General features: G+C 43.2%; 1 pseudogene; it reads right to left on the bottom strand.

Moving 5' to 3' along the window:
* Positions 1 to 4998: 4998 nt before the first annotated feature.
* On the bottom strand, positions 4999 to 15321 carry LOC102392997 (annotated as a pseudogene).
* Positions 15322 to 15873: the final 552 nt, after the last annotated feature.

Genomic DNA, 15873 nt, shown 5'->3' with positions numbered 1-15873 from the left:
TGAAGGCTTTCCATGATCTTACCCCATCAAACCCCTTCCTCATTTTCTCCCCTGTTCTCCGTAGTCATTTCTCTGTAATTGGTTCATCATTTGAGGAAACACAGCATATTTGATTCTTGGAGGCTGAGCCTCTCACATGGAATTAACGCATCTTAAAAAAGTCTTTCAGGTGGCTCAGTGGTAAAGAATCTATCTGCCAAGCAGGAGACGTGGGTCAGGAAGATCCCCTGGAGGAAGGCATAGCAACCCATTCCAGTATTCTTGCTTGGAGAATCCGCATGGACAGAGGAGCCTGGCGGGCTACAGTCCATGAGGTTGGAAGGAGTCGGACAGGACTGAATAGGGCCTGTAAGCAACATCTACCCCACCGCAGTCTGCAATTTGGAAGACTACATAAGACTCCCCACATTTTAGTTTCCAAGAAGTCCGTTAGAATATGATGTGATCTGCACTTCAGTTTTCCCAAAATGTAGTTCCTGGAACCTTTGAGTGGGAATCACTCATCATTTTATAAAAGTTTTAATATACATCTTAATATCAATACTTTTTATTTTAATACCAAAATAAGGAAGAGGAACAGAGTGTCCAAATAAAGAAAAGTCCTCTGCATTAATAAATTTAACTTTATGGAACTTTCATTCTGTTGCCCTCAGTTTTTCTGTTTTGTGCAAACAAATGAAAAATTCACCACAGACCAGCTTGTGTTCTTGGGCTGGAGCTTGGGGAGCAAGCTGATGTGAGGACTTGGTTTGAGAACAACTCCATGCTAGGCGGCTGTGTTGTGATTGCAGTACTAAGGCAGAGTATCAATACTGGACTTTTGGTACATATTTTGTGCAATAGCAATATGTGACATTTTAAATGAAAGAGAGAGGTGGTGGTTTTCTGTATTTGGTCCTCATGATGTTTTAAGGGTTGAGAGTTTAAGAAAATGATGCCATTCATATATCTACTGCCTGCTGTGAGGACTCAGATGGGCCTAGAATCCGTGGACAGTTGTAGGCGCTGCCCTTTGGGCAGCAAGGTCAGGCGAGTGAAGGGTGGAAAGTTGGTGGTGGGGTGATGAAGGAAGGAGCTGGGAGTACGTTCTACACATGAGCACCAAGAAGGTCGTGATGTGGCTGTCCTGAAGGACTGGTCCATGAAGAAGTGAGCTGCCCTACACTCTGAGACACTAGAAAGAAGAGCTAGACCCAGTAGCAAGAACTTTCAGCGAGGAAAATGTAAACTTAATAGAGGAAAGATGTTCTAGGAATCAGAGATGCCTAAATATAGAAAGTGAGCCTCTCGTTACCACACACAGAGTTTGAAGAAGTCATTCATCTGGGAGGTGATGGAGAAGCTTACTGCATTTAAACAAAAACAATAAAATTAAATAGAAATAATGGAAATAACAGTTTTACATTGATAGTACTTGACATATATAAAGTTGTTTTGGTACAACTGCAGTTTTAAAATACTCTTGAGAGGTAGATTGAAAACTATTCTGACTTCAGGTTCAAGATGGCAGATTGAGGATACACAGCAGTGCCCAAACAGAGGAAAATGCCAGCTCCCCAGGCGCTTACAATCTAGAAATTCTGTAGCTTCCGTATTATCCTTGAGACACTGGAAAAACTTAGGGACAGGGCAAAATAAGACGATATAAGGAAAAAGAAAGGCAGTTATAAGCTCCAAGGGAAAAAAGAAAAAAAAATAGAGACAATGTAATTATAGTTTCCGCAGTATAGTGCTTATCACATTTGCCTCACAGTGTGATTACAGCATCCTATTGATGACATAGGAAACCATATGTAGTCATAAGAATGTAAACACTATTTTTGATTTTTAGAAACAATTTACAGAGCATAGAAACTTAGTGATGACTGAAGATAGAATGCCAATGTTAACATTTTTGACAATATAAAAATAAATGCATAGTCAGCGGAATACTTGTGTTAGAGGTGGGGAAATGAAATAAAAAGTAGGTGTGTTAAGAGCTTCATTCTCATTCAAGATTGTTGAGATATTGACTAGAGTTGATAAAACAAGGGATAGAAGTGTAAGTACATTCTTTAAATGTTCAGAGGTAAACAGAAGACATAGACTAGACAGATTCACAGGCAGGTGACGAAACGGAGGAAGAGAAAAAGGAGGATGTTTTGTGAACTAAATTTTTGTTTTTCATACCAGGGAATCCATAGATTACCTAAAGTCCGTAAATCAACAAATGGAACCACAGGACTTCCCTGGTGGTCCAGTGGCTAAAACTCTGCATTCCCAATGCAGGGGGCCTGGGTTCTAGTTCCCTGGTCAGGCAACATGCAGACTAAGAGTCCACACATTACAACTAAAGATTCCACATGCCACAGCTGCAGGGTGGAGATCCATGTTCTTGCTGCAACTGAGACCCGGCACAGCCAAATAAATAAGATAAACATATATTTTAAAAAATAAATGGAACCATCAGCATTTTATTTAGTGTTTCAGAGGCTTATCACCTAAATAATAAGATAAATGGTTAAACGAGGTTTCCTTGAGGCAATGAGTCAGGGGTAGAAAGGACTGGAGCAAGAACCTTGTTTTCCATGACATAATGGGCATAACATTTTTTTAATTACAAAAAAACCCTACAGTGTAATATATTATTTTCATGTTGTTAAAAAATCAAAATAAACCATCCCCATTATAATATAGGAAGAAACTGAGGCTCAGAGAGGCAAGATGACTTTGTTTAGGTCACAGCACAAGGAAGGAGAGCGACCAGGAATGAATGCCATATCTCAGGACACAGCTCCTCCGAGCTCCACGGGGCTGCTCCAAAGAGCCGTGAGAGCTCCTTTCATTGTGCTTCTGTGATTCACCATCCATTCGAGCTGCTGTGCCTTTGCACCTGCTCTTTTCTCTGCCTAGGGGCCCCTCCCAACTTCTTTTGCTGGCATGCGTCTGTTCATTTATCACGACCCAGCCCTATGTCAGTTCCTCCATAACAAGGACTCTTCTTTTGTCTTCTTCCTGTACTCTGTCCCTGTAATGTTTATTTATGATCCCACTGGATCATAAATATTTGGCTATCCATCTGTACATGTTTCTGTCTCATTTGCTAGTCTATGAACCTTTCAAGGCAGAGGTCTGTGTCTGATTCAACACCATACCCTAGCTCCCACCCCACTGTCTGCCCCTGGGTCTTCAAAAGCGTTTCCGGAATTTGTGAATGGGTGGAGCGCATGTGTCTGTGACTCTAAGATTCTGGGCTGGTGGCCGAGCCCCAAAGCCTGGCCGTGGGCCTGACAGCTGTGGAGGAGCTGCTCCGTCAGGCTCACACGCATCCCCGAGTGACTGTCCTTCTCTCAGCCTTCATATTCCATCCCCTCCTATTTACTTGTTCTCCACTCACATCCCAAGGCTTATCTGCAAATCTCAGTGTTCCCAAAAGGCATGCTTTGGGAGCCAAGTGGAACCTTCCATCTGGATTGTATCAAGTCACTGACAAAGTTCTGTCCCCAAGTCAGTAGAGGCTGGAGGAAGGCTTTGGGGGAAGACCTTTTCTCCTTAGAGGAACTAACCCAGAGAAAAAGATAATGATAATAATGTGCTGGTAGGAGCTGCTCAAAGTGGTGGAAACAGAGGAATGCACGGATTGAGCAGCTCTTAGACGTGTGTCCCCAGGCAGGCTCTTGGCGTCTCTGGGCCTCTGTTTCCTCATCTGGATCATAGGAAAGTGGTAGATGCCTTTACGTCAGACGGGGTTTACATGAGACAAAGCATGAGAACAGGTCTGGAACAACACTGACTCCGAGTTGGTGCTCAGTCTATATGTGCCTCTTCCTTTCTCTACAGTCATTTTTTTTTTTAATTTTAATTTTTTAATTTTTATCACAAGGAGCCACTAACACGGCTTAAGAGGCAAATCCTTCTTTCATTACAACAAAAACTAGTTTTCCACCCCATCCTCACTATTAATTTTTCCCCAGAGGCAACCGTTTTCAATTCTTTAAGCAATTCTGGTATTTACTTGCATATTTCAAAATAACTTGCTTGTGTTGTTATTTTTGTTTTGTTTTCAGGTTTCATCTTTTTAATCATCCTGGTGAAGGATATCCTAAATGTTACGTGAGACACAACAAAACATTCTTTATTTTCAGTATTAAGAAAAAAATGAGGGAGTTTCCCAGCAGCCTAGGGGTTACGAATTCCGTCTCTCACTGCTGTGGCACAGGTTCAATCCTTGGTCAGGGAACTAAAATCCTGCAATCCATGCAGCACAGCCGAACAAACAAAAAAAGAAACTTCCATATAATCAGACAGAGTGCTGGAGTGAAAAAGCCTCTAAGTAATCATGTTCTTGGCCTTCCCTGGTAGCTCAGATGGTGAAGAATCTGGCCGCAGTGCAGGAGACCTAGGTTCGATCCCTGGATTGGGAAGATCCCCTGGGGAAGAGAATGGCAACCCATTCCAGTATTCTTGCCTGGAGAATTCCAAGCACAGAGGAGCCTGGCAGGCTATAACAGTCCATGGGGTCGCAAAGCGTCAGACACGACTGAGTGACTAGTACTTCACTTCACATTTCAGTCATGTTCTTGATTTTTTATAGTTAACCGTTGGAAATTATTTCCCAACCATGATTAAAATTGTGTACAGGTTTTTAAAAAATGTTCCTAGATGTACTTTATTTAAAACAATCCGTCTAGTTAAACTTTTTTTTTTTTTTTGGTCAGAACCAAATAATCCTGGGAGCCTGAACTGAAAAAGTGGTAAAAAAGGAAAAAAATACCCAGACTCTACAAATGTCTCAGAATTTTTCTTTAAACGGGAGAAAAAAATTTTAAAAACACATGGAGCTTTCTGAAAGGTCTTTAACAAGCTACCTTGGGAGCTCAATTGAAAAAAGAGGTAGATGTACTAAAAACAGATGTTTCCGTGCAGCTCCAAAAATCTTTATAAATACAGCCATTTGGAAGGATGGTCCTGGATCAGAAGTTTTATTCCTTGTGTATCTACACGGGATGTGCATGCATCTCAGTTGTCATAATTGTCCCTGTAATTTCCTCGTAAATAGTGGTCATAACCACCCTGACTTCTGCCACCATAGTCTCTGGATCTTCCATGTCCATATCCATATCCTCCAGGTCAATTGTCATACCTGCACTTCCATAGTCCCGGTCCCCACCTCCTCTAGAGTAACTGTGACCACACCCACAGGCTCAAAGTCACCTCCTCTTGTTCCCCGAGGCCAACTTGCCCGAGTGGTCTACATGGATCTGACAATTATCAGAGACTTTCCATTCAAGGCTCTCATAGCATTGGAGGCACACTCTGGACTGTTGAAGGTGGTGAAACCAAAACCCTGGGATACCTGTGTCTTCCAGTCTTTGACCTTGACCACCCCAGAAACAGGTCAGAAGCTGCTGAAATGATCTTCCAGAGCTCGCCCATCAGGGCTGAAGTTGAGTCCTCCCACAAAGAGCTTCCCTTCTTCAGGGCATGGCAGTAAATTCAAGTCCTGGAAATGAAGACGTAAAAAGGCCAAAGAGACAGCTACTGTGAAGGAGCCGAGAGACTGGGCTGTAATGATACTTTTTAATTCATCTACTGAAGGGCATCTTGGTTGATGCTAGCTTTTGGCAACTCTTAATAAAGTTGCTGTAAACCTTTGTGTGTAGGTTTTTGTGTGGACTTAGGTTTTCAACTCATTTAAGTGAATAGCAAGGAACACCATCTCTGGATTGTATGGTAAATCTATACTCAGTTTTGTAAGAAATTTCAGACTGTCTTCCAAAGTGTCTGTACCATTTTGCATTCCTACCAGTAATAAATAAGAGTTCCTGTCATTCCACATCTTCACCAGCATTTGTTGTGATCAGGCTTTCAGATAGTCTAATAGGTGTACAGTGAGAGAAAAGTGAAAGTGAAGTCTCTCAGTCACGTCTGACTCTTTGCAACCCCATGGACTGTAGCCCACCAGGTTCCTCCATCCATGGGATTTTCCAAGCAAGAGTACTGGAGTAGGTTGCCATTTCCTTCTCCAAGGTGTATGGCGGTATCTCACTATTTTAATTTGTAAGTCACTGACATATAATTTTGAGCATCTTTTCATATGTTTATTTGCCATCAATATATCTTCTTTGAGAAGGTATCTGTTCACATCTTTTGCCTATTTTTTAGTTGGTTGGTTTTCTTATTGTTCCGTTTTAAGAATTCTTTGTATATTTTGGATATAAGCCTCTATCAAATTGTGTTTTGCAAATATTTTCTCCCAATCTTTGATGTGTCTTTTTTATTTTATTATTGTACTGAGCTTCTATTATTATTATATGTTTAACTTCTAAGAGTTCAGTTTTGTTCTCTACATGTTCTTTTTAATAGTTCCTTCTTTTCGTTTCATGTATAGAAAAATTCTTCCCATCTCTCTGAAGATATTCATGACAGTTTTTTCCTGAAGTGTTCCTCTCCCTGCACCCCTCTGTTTTTTTCCAAAGTGCTTTTATTTCTTAGTAGAGGCTCTCCCCTAACAACAGGGGATTCTTGTTTGCCTTCTTGTCTGAGGACGACACCAGAATCTGACTGTACACTCTGTCTGTGTTTGTGTTTGGGGGATGTGGGGGAGGGGAGGGTGTGCTTCTTTCTAGGGTAATTGGGCCAACATTTTTGAGGGGAGACTTCTTATCCAGTCCCTGCTGGACCTCGCTACTAGTTCTTTGGGATTTGAGTGGGAGAAGAAGCCTAGAGTTTCAACATCTAATAAGTGATTTTCCATTTCATCCCTATTTTAAATACTCCTTACTCATCTATGTCTGTTGTCTTCCTGTCTGGAAATCCTTATTTTATCTTCTCCAGATAGTGAAGGTTCAGGTTTCTGCTGAGGTGCAGAACAGACAGTTTACCACCTGTGTGGTTAGGCAGGGAATGGGTCTGGGATTAAACTGCTTTTTAGACTTTTGGGGGCATAAAACATTATGAGTTTATTCCATGAGGAAATTTTCATTTTCCCCCAGGGTTTTAATACTCAACAAGAATAACATCTAATGTCTTTTCATATTATTTGTAGGCTTAAATTTTTAAATTAGAAGTGGTGATACTAGGTAAGATATAATTCACACTAGTTTCTAATCATCTTCTTTTAATAAGAATTTGATGAGATTATTTTGTCACCCTAAAATAAGATTTTACTAAAATGTATATTTTATATTTTACTAAAATTTATATATATACATTTATATATATAAATGTAATAAGATTTTACTAAATGTTTTCCGTCTTTTGTTCATCCAAAGATCCAGCTTTATTACCCTCAGTCTGTATTTATAATGAATGAATTTGAATGAAAAATTCCTATCAAAAAGTATTTCTATACATTTTATTTTAACTAATTTCTATTGGAATATAGTTGATTTACAAGGTTGTGTTAGTTCCTACTGTACAGCAAAGTGAATCAGTTATACATATACATATAGTCACTCTTTTTTAGATTCTATGCCCATGTGTGTCTTTTACAGAGTACTGAGTTCCTAGTGCTATACAGTAGGTTCTTATTAGTTATCCATTTTATAGTAGTGTGTATATGTCAATCCCAATTCCCAATTTATCCCTCCTGCCTGTATTTTATTTGAGTAGACTCTTCAAGGTGTTCTGTGTTCTAGCTAGCATTATCTAACATGTATTGTTTCCATGGATTTAAAAAATAAACTTTCTATCTAGTAGTCATGTCTCCTTAGGCTCCTCTTAGCTACGACAATTTCTCACACTTTTTGTGTTTTTTATTATTATCTTCACAGTTTTGAGAAATACTTTTCAGGTATTTCGTAAAATGTCTTTCACCTAGGATTTCTCTGATATTTCTTTGGTGATGACACTTGGGTTACATGTTTCAGAGAGAAAGACCACAGAGGCACAACACCGTTCTCATCATATTGTATCCGAAGGACATGATATCAACATGGCTTATCACCGATGATATTACCTTTGATTACCTGACTGAGACACCACCGACTGTCAGGTTTCTCCCTTCTAAAGTGAATCTTTCCATCCACTCCCAACCCTGTAATCTTTGGAAGGAAGTCACTGTGCACAACCCATATTTAAGGACTGGGTGTTATGCTCTACTTCTTGAGGGCAGACTATGTGCATAAATTATTTGGAATTCTTCTGTACAGGAGATTTGACTAGTCTCCTCTGATTATTTATTTAATCCTTATTTGTATTTGTATGAATTCAGGAGCATTTATTTTATACTTTGAGTTATAATCCAATATTACTTTGGTTGCTCAGATTGTTCCAGCTTCGGCTTTAGGAGATTTTCCAGTTGGCATCCTTGCTCTTGCATATGCCCTCACCATTGTGTGTGCGTTGTGTATGTGTGAGCACTTTCCTACTTTTTGATCCCAGGCTTGTTTGTGTATTTCCTGCCCCAACTCTAGAACCATCCATTTTTCCAAGGAGTCCTGGTTCCTTTTGTTGGAGAGGGGTATTGGAAACCAAGATCTGGGTGCTGGATATGCTCACTGATATTGGGATGTTATAGCTTCTAGGCCTGCTCAGCTGACAGAAGAAAAATTGTGTGTGTGTATAGACTAAACCACACACACACACACACACACACACACATCTATAAATAGTTCTGTATGTAACCATCTATATGGTATGTATATTAAGTTAAATATAAATTCATCCCATTTCCTTCCCCTTCCACTCTAATCCATTAAGAAGTGGATCATCCTAGCCTCTTCTCACTCATTTGTAACCTCCCACTCCAACAGTGAGAAACCATGACCATTTACCTGTTCATTTACCTACTCACTCACTTCCACTATTAATCTGTAAAGTCATGGGAAAGAATTAGAGTACAACTAGAATATAGTGATTATGCACAGTTTCTTTTGCTTCTACTCTTATTTCATCTCCAAAGTTACTCAGGTCAGCAACTTTTCCCCCGTCTCCTTCAATCAGGCTCATTCATACATTTGCAATAAAGTTAGATCGTTTCATCATATTATACATTCCATCCTAAGATAGATATCCCATAGTAGATAAAAATCACCTAAGTGATTTTTTTAAAATTTGCATATGTTAAATTTCATTGTGCTATAAAGTTCTATGGATTTTGACAAATGCACTATTACAACAACATAAAGAACAGTTTCAAAGTCCTTAAAAATTCCCAAATGATCTACCAATTCAACCCCTCCCTATTTCCTGGCAATCAGTGGCAATTACTTTCTCTACAGATTTTCCTTCTCCAGAATGTCACATATTAATACTTGGAATCATACAGTATGTAGCCTTTTCAAACTGGCTTCTTTCCATTAGCAATATGTGTTTAAGATTCATTCATGTTTTTTCTCAGCTTCATAGCTCATTTCTTTTTATCACTGAATAATATATAATTGTATGTATATACAATTTTGTGTGTTTATCCATTCACCTATTGAAGGACATCTTGGTTGCTTCGTTTGGGGGATTTATAAATGAAGCTGCTATAAATATTTGCCTGAGGGTTTTTGTGTTGGCTTAAATCAGTTGGATAATTAAATAGACTTTTGACTAATCATTCCTCGTTTTGGGTTCCCCTTCATACCCACTTCCAGAGAAAAGGGATGTTTTTTATTTCCAAGCCTTTGAGGGGTTCTGCAATGTAGATCAGCTTGCTTCATGTCTTCCTACCTGCCCGCTTGTGGTTCAGCTCTCTCTGGTCTGCTAAATCAGTTACACTCTCCCATCAGCTTTCCAGCCTGGAAAAGTATGTCACATAATCCCCTCTCCTAGTCCCATTAGTTTTGTGGGTTTATATCTTGACCCTTTCATGGTCATTTTGGTGGGATGGAGTGAATACTAATGTCAGTGTTCCACCCACCAGTTTCAACCAGAAATTCCAACTCCCCCAACCCTTACCCCTGCTTCTTTTCTCAGGGATGGAGATTTGATCTCCTTGGGGATGTGAAGTCAGGGCTGCTGTAACTCCAAGAGAAAGCAAAGGGAGGAAAGACCCTTTGCTCCCAGTCTTTCTCGCAGTGCCCATGGGTCAGGATCTCAGTTCCAACCCCCTGCCCTTAACAATCTAGACCTTCGGGCTTTGAAGGCTGGAACCTGTCAGGAAGGGAGGGGAACTGGCTCAACATTCTGAGCTGGAGGCCTCAGAGCAAGGTCATGTGTGGCTATGGCTTACCCTGGGAAAATGGCGCAAATGGCAGGATAGGAGGAAGGGGCAAAGAGAGCAAGACTCCAGGAACAGATTGGAGCCAAGTATTTCTCGAGTCCCTGTTTGGTACCTCCACGCTCACCTTCCTAACAAACAATGTTTTGTAGAAAACCTTCTGGGGGGTGGGGGCATGATAGTGATAGAGAAACCAAGAAAGAAGGTGAAGTCAGGGACGCAATGAAGAAATTAGATAATTGGTCATTGAACAGAATCACCTCTGTCTGCCCAGCCTCTGATCTCCTTTACCCTGATCTCTTTTTACTCTACGCAGAGTAGCCTCTCCCTGGGTGATTCCATCCTGAATTGCTCTCACTCTCAGTAGGGATCCCAAGGCCTCCCCAAGTCATAGCTCCAGCCCCAGTCCCCTTCCTGAACTCAGGCTGAGTTGCGATGCCTTGCCCTGGATGTATCATACCTATCACAGCCACAGGTACCCTGTGTCACGCTTTCCCTCCTCCCATCAGAGCCCATCATCTGTGTTGGGTTTCCTAAAGATTCTTCCAAGTTCCTGATTCACTTATGTGTCGTCTTATCTCTGTGAAGTGTGATGTATTTATTTTGTAGCTTTAAAATATCTTTGCAATAACTTTTTAGGTCTTTGGGTGAAGGGCTATGTGACATGAAACTTGAAAGAATAGTTATCTCCTTTGCTGGGGTTCTTTTTTTTTTTTTTTTTTTGGCCATGCTGCGAGGCATGTTGGATTTTATTAATAGTTAGCCCAACCAGGATCAAACCTGCCCCCTGCACTGGAAGAGTGGAGTCTTAACAACCGGACCTCCAGGGAAGTCCTGCTAGGGTTCATTTTGGAAGGGTCTTGTGGTCTTGCCCTGGATGTACCCCTTCAGCCCCAAAACCATCCTAAGACTGGTGAAAGTTTGCCTTCTTTGGAAAAGGATGTTTCCCAACCTCTTAGGAGAGCACAGTTTAGGGTCTCACAAGCACTTGGAAGTTTTTCTTACTTTATCTTTCATTCTTTCTCTTACATCATCTCTTATCTCTCACTGGGGTTAAGAACAGCTTCCCAGGTCCCTGGTTTCCCTTTTGGAAAATGCACTGGAGGTTTTGTTCCCATGGGATGGATGGGATGAAAATCTGGTTCCGGGGATGACTCAATAACTATTTAAACAATTACCAGGGGTTTATGCAATGCTCTTACTGTCCCTGGGCCTGTGCTAGCAGAGCTTTACTGCCTATGAGTAGAGCCCAGATGCCTTGTCCTGTCATCAAAGCCACTCAGCATCTGTAGCATTTCCCTTATCTTGGGGCTGAAAAGAGGCAATGGAGCGTTGAGGTTAGGAGTGTGGGCTCTGTATTCAGATAACTTGGCTTCCCAACCAACTCTGCCACATACTGTGTGACGTTAGGAAAGTTACTCAACCTCTCAGTTTCCTTCTCTATAAAGTGGCGAGTGATGGTAATAATAGTATGTGCCTCATGGAGTTTTTATAAAACTAAATGAATTTATAAGTGAAAAGGGCTCAGAACAGTGCCTGATGCTGAGAAAGTGTTGTCAGCTACTCCTTGCATCCCAAAATAGTCCCTCTCCAATCAGCCTGGGCCATTTCCTGTTCCCCTGTCTAGTTCTGAATTTCTGTTAACTAGGCACAAAATAAATTCTCTTTCTCTCTTTATCCTTCTTCTTTTCCTTCTATTATCAATGATAACTATCATTTATTGACCATTTGCTACAGGCTAATTATTTTTCAAGTGTTTTGTTTTTTTTTTTTCCAAAACTCACAACCCTGATAGACTGGGAACATCACTTATTTTATGGATAAGAAAACTGTGCCTTAGAGAGGGAAAGTCAGTGTTTGATCCAGTAAAATGCTAAGGGGCAGATCTGCAAGTTTAACTATTTCCATCTCCTCTGTCTCCCATAGCAGGCTACCTCTCCCTGTCTCACTATCAAACTTTCACTGCCCGTCACCCCAACCTGCAAGGCTATGCTTCAGGTTCTGCATGTTGTGAATCACATCACTCTCTATGCTTTTGGCTGCAAGTAGTGGAAAATCAACTGCAGCCAGTTGATTAAACTAGAAATGGAATTTGATCACAAAAATGCAATGTCTAGAAGGAAGGCAGACTTCAAGCACTGGGGGATCCAGCAGCTTATCAATGTCCCCAAGGTCCCACTTTTCATTGTCCTGTGCTGCCTTCTTCCATGTCGTGGTCTCAGCCTAACCCTGGTTCCCATGTAGGCTTGGGATGGCTGTCAGCAACAATCTAGGTGCCTTAATCTAGAGCTCCACCCCCTGCCCCAGATCCTGGGATGAGGATATGAGAATAAGCAATATATTTGGGAAGATATCCCACAAAACACTAGTAGGAAAATGGGAAACTGAGATAGAAAAGACAAACAGTCCATAAAGAGTTATTGAGAAAATTATCTTTGGAAAACTAGAGTGCAATCTCACCGAGGAATTTTGGGAACCATGTAGACCCTGCACCACAGTTATCCCACCAAGTGGCCCAGCTACTTCTGGCCTGTCCTAGGATCAGGCAGAGTGGGCTCCAGCAGCCAGAAAAAGCCTGAGGCTGAAAAAAAAAAGAAATCAAATGCTGGCAACTGGAAATGGGACAGAGAATACCGGGAGGGCGCTGAATGCACTTGTTACAGTGAGTGTGCTTCTTCAGTCATGCCCACGGGGCACAGGGAGGGGTCCTTCCCACAGCCATCACACCACAGTCCTTGACTGCACTCGGTTTATCCTGCTGAGGTCCCGTGCCCACCCCACACCTGAACCAAACCTGTGTCTGGGGGAATACTCTGCCCTGGTGTTTTCTTATTTGCATCAGTTTTCCTGTTTGTCTTCAGTTCCTGCCTGCCCAGCAACCCATCCTTGTGGCAAGAGATGGGGTCATGCTGATTGGCTGAGGCCAACCAGGGCCTCCTCCTGTGCTGGGGGAGGGGTCAGTCCCATCAGAACTGCATGGCAGCTGTTCTGGAATGCTGGGAGAGTGGGAAGGATGCTGAGAAGCAAACGGCAATGTTCATCACAGAAGTATTTCCTAGAACAAAAGAAATGGAATGAAAACAAAGCTGGGAAGAGGAGGAGTACAGAAACCATGAAGTCAGGCCTGGAAGAGGACTTTAAAAGTCACCTAGCCTAGTCCACCAAAGTGACTGCAATTCACTCCTGGTCTGTCCTCCACAGACATTCAGGCTTAACTGGCACACCTCTAACGACAGGGAGCCCACTCAATCTCAGAGTGACCCACATCTGTTCCAGAGACATCTCCAACCACTAGAAGACTCTAGTCATATTGGTGGGAATCTTCCTTTCTCTGTCATCTCTGGGGTTTGCAGGACACATCTGCCCTAAAGCTGAGCCCTACAGGGACATGTAAACAGTGATTGCATTTCCCTCAGGACTTCCCTAGAACAAACTGACCACTTCCAGGCCTGTCACCTCAGAGTAGGTGACCACAGAAGGGCCCCCACATCCGGAGTCGAGGGCTAGGGGAGGCCCAAGGGGCAAGCATCTCGGAGCTGGTGGAGCATTAGACAAGTTTCTTTCCTGGAAGCATCTGCCAGTCCCCAGGTCAGCCACAGTTTACTGCTCAGAAACAAATGGCCACAGTCACAGGGAGGTGCCCCAGTTCGCTCACAGATGTGTTTATTTGGAGGATGTGACCTCCCAGACACACAAATACTCCGCCTGCCTCCCGCCCCAGCGGCTCCCACAGGGGGCTTCAAGCAGCCTAGCTATGGCTGCATGTTCTGTAATGGGAGTTCCTGAGGTCTGGGCTGCTCCCATCTGGCTGCACACATTCAGGCCCCACACCCAGCCCCACCCGTGACCCCTCTCACCATCTCAGAGGTCTGCAAAGGGTGAGGCAGGACAGGACAATGGGCGGAGTCTCAGACGGAGTCGGAAACCCTCCAGTGAACCCTCCTCCATTGGGATGGGTAAGACTTTGCCTTTCAGAGCCTTGGTTTCCCTTATCTAAAAAACAGGGAGAGGAACTCATTTGTGGAGGTGCTTTTGGATATGGAAGTACTGAGCATGTGCTAGGTTCTTACCAGGCACGTGTGTTAGGGTGCTTTATTGGTGAAGGCTTCCCTAGAGGCTGCCCTGATTATCAGAATCTGTTGAGATGGTTCCCAAGGCCTTGTTCTAGTGACTTTACAGCTTTCAAGGCACCTGATGTAATCTTCCATCACGGAAACACCCCTCAACTCCTGCCTTCCTCCAAGGTGCTCTCACATATTGATCAGATAGGCAGGAGGTCCTATCCTCTCCCAACCTCCAACTTTCACAAACCCTATAGAAGATCCTGTAGTTCTGGATCCCACCCTCTTCCTGGGAGCCATCCCTACCCCATTCACACATCTATGGAGGGAGCACCTTGCTGAATTCTTGCCCATCCTCTGGATCTCCACTGACCTCAGGAACCTCCCATTACCTAAACTGGACTAGACAGAAATCTTCTCTGGGGTCTTCAGGCTGGAAGCAGATGAATCTTTCCTTCTCTGAGGCATGGAGCTGCTGGCAGCCACATGGAAAACACCAGCTTGTAGCAAGGGGACAAAGCCGACGCACATAGAGAAGCAGAGAAAAGTGAGCTTCAGACCTGCCTGTTCCACCCCTCGCAGAGGCTCTTCTGAGCTCCAAGTGATCAGACTGTGGGTGAATATGACCTGGGGGAATCAATCCAGAAGCTGGATTCGGTCCAATCATATTGTGTCTCCTAGAATCGGAGCATGGCATGTCAGCATCAGCTATTAGCTGGTGTGGACCTCTTCAGGGATAGAGCCTTCTCCGGCAGTCATGAGGGTTCGCACATAAAGAGAGACAGAGAGCAGTGCCCCCGACTTGTGGGGCAGAGGAGCAGGGAGCAGAGACAGGAAGGAAACTGGGAGAGAGGCTGCCTTGGTTCCAGACAACTTTCCCTTCCTGTTTTCACTCCTTGGGTCCTTCACTGCCTGCCCTCAGGCATCATGAGCCATTCCTGCATCTACCTGGCAAATCTTCCCCTTTTGGCTCCAACTAACTTGGAGAGGGCTCCTGCTCCATGCCGCCAGCTGTCCATTCTTTCAACTCAGACCAAGATGGAAGCAACAAACCCGAGTCTGTTCACCCATAGGGGGCGCTGGAAAACGCCCTCCCCACCCCCTCCACACCCCCCCCCCACCCCCCGCCATGCCCTATCCCCAGCCCCGCAGAGCCTGGGCGTTTACACTCAGTCTTTTTTAAACATTGAGGTGTAATTCACATACACAAATTCATCCTTTTAAAGTATATAACTCAGTGTTTTTTAGTGTATTCATAGAGTTGAGCAAACATCACCATGCTCTATACCAAATCATTTTCACCACCACCAAAAGAAATCCCATCAGATCAAATCAGTCGTTCAGTTGTGTCCGACTCTTTGCGACCCCATGAATCGCAGCACGCCAGGCCTCCCTGTCCATCACCAACTCCCGGAGTTCACTCAAACTCACGTCCATCGAGTCAGTGATGCCATCTAGCCATCTCATCCTCTGTCGTCCCCTTCTCCTCTTGCCCCCAATCCCTCCCAGCATCAGAGTCTTTTCCAATGAGTCAACTCTTCTCATGAGGTGGCCAAAGTACTGGAGTTTCAGCTTTAGCATCATTCCTTCCAAAGAAATCCCAGGGCCAATCTCCTTTAGAATGGACTGGTTGGATCTCCCTGCAGTCCAAGGGACTCTCAAGAGTCTTCTCCAACACCACAG

Source organism: Bubalus bubalis, chromosome 4 (assembly GCF_019923935.1).
Source record: "Bubalus bubalis isolate 160015118507 breed Murrah chromosome 4, NDDB_SH_1, whole genome shotgun sequence".
In the NCBI taxonomy this organism is placed as follows: domain Eukaryota; kingdom Metazoa; phylum Chordata; class Mammalia; order Artiodactyla; family Bovidae; genus Bubalus; species Bubalus bubalis.
This window is presented reverse-complemented; position numbering and strand designations above follow the sequence as displayed.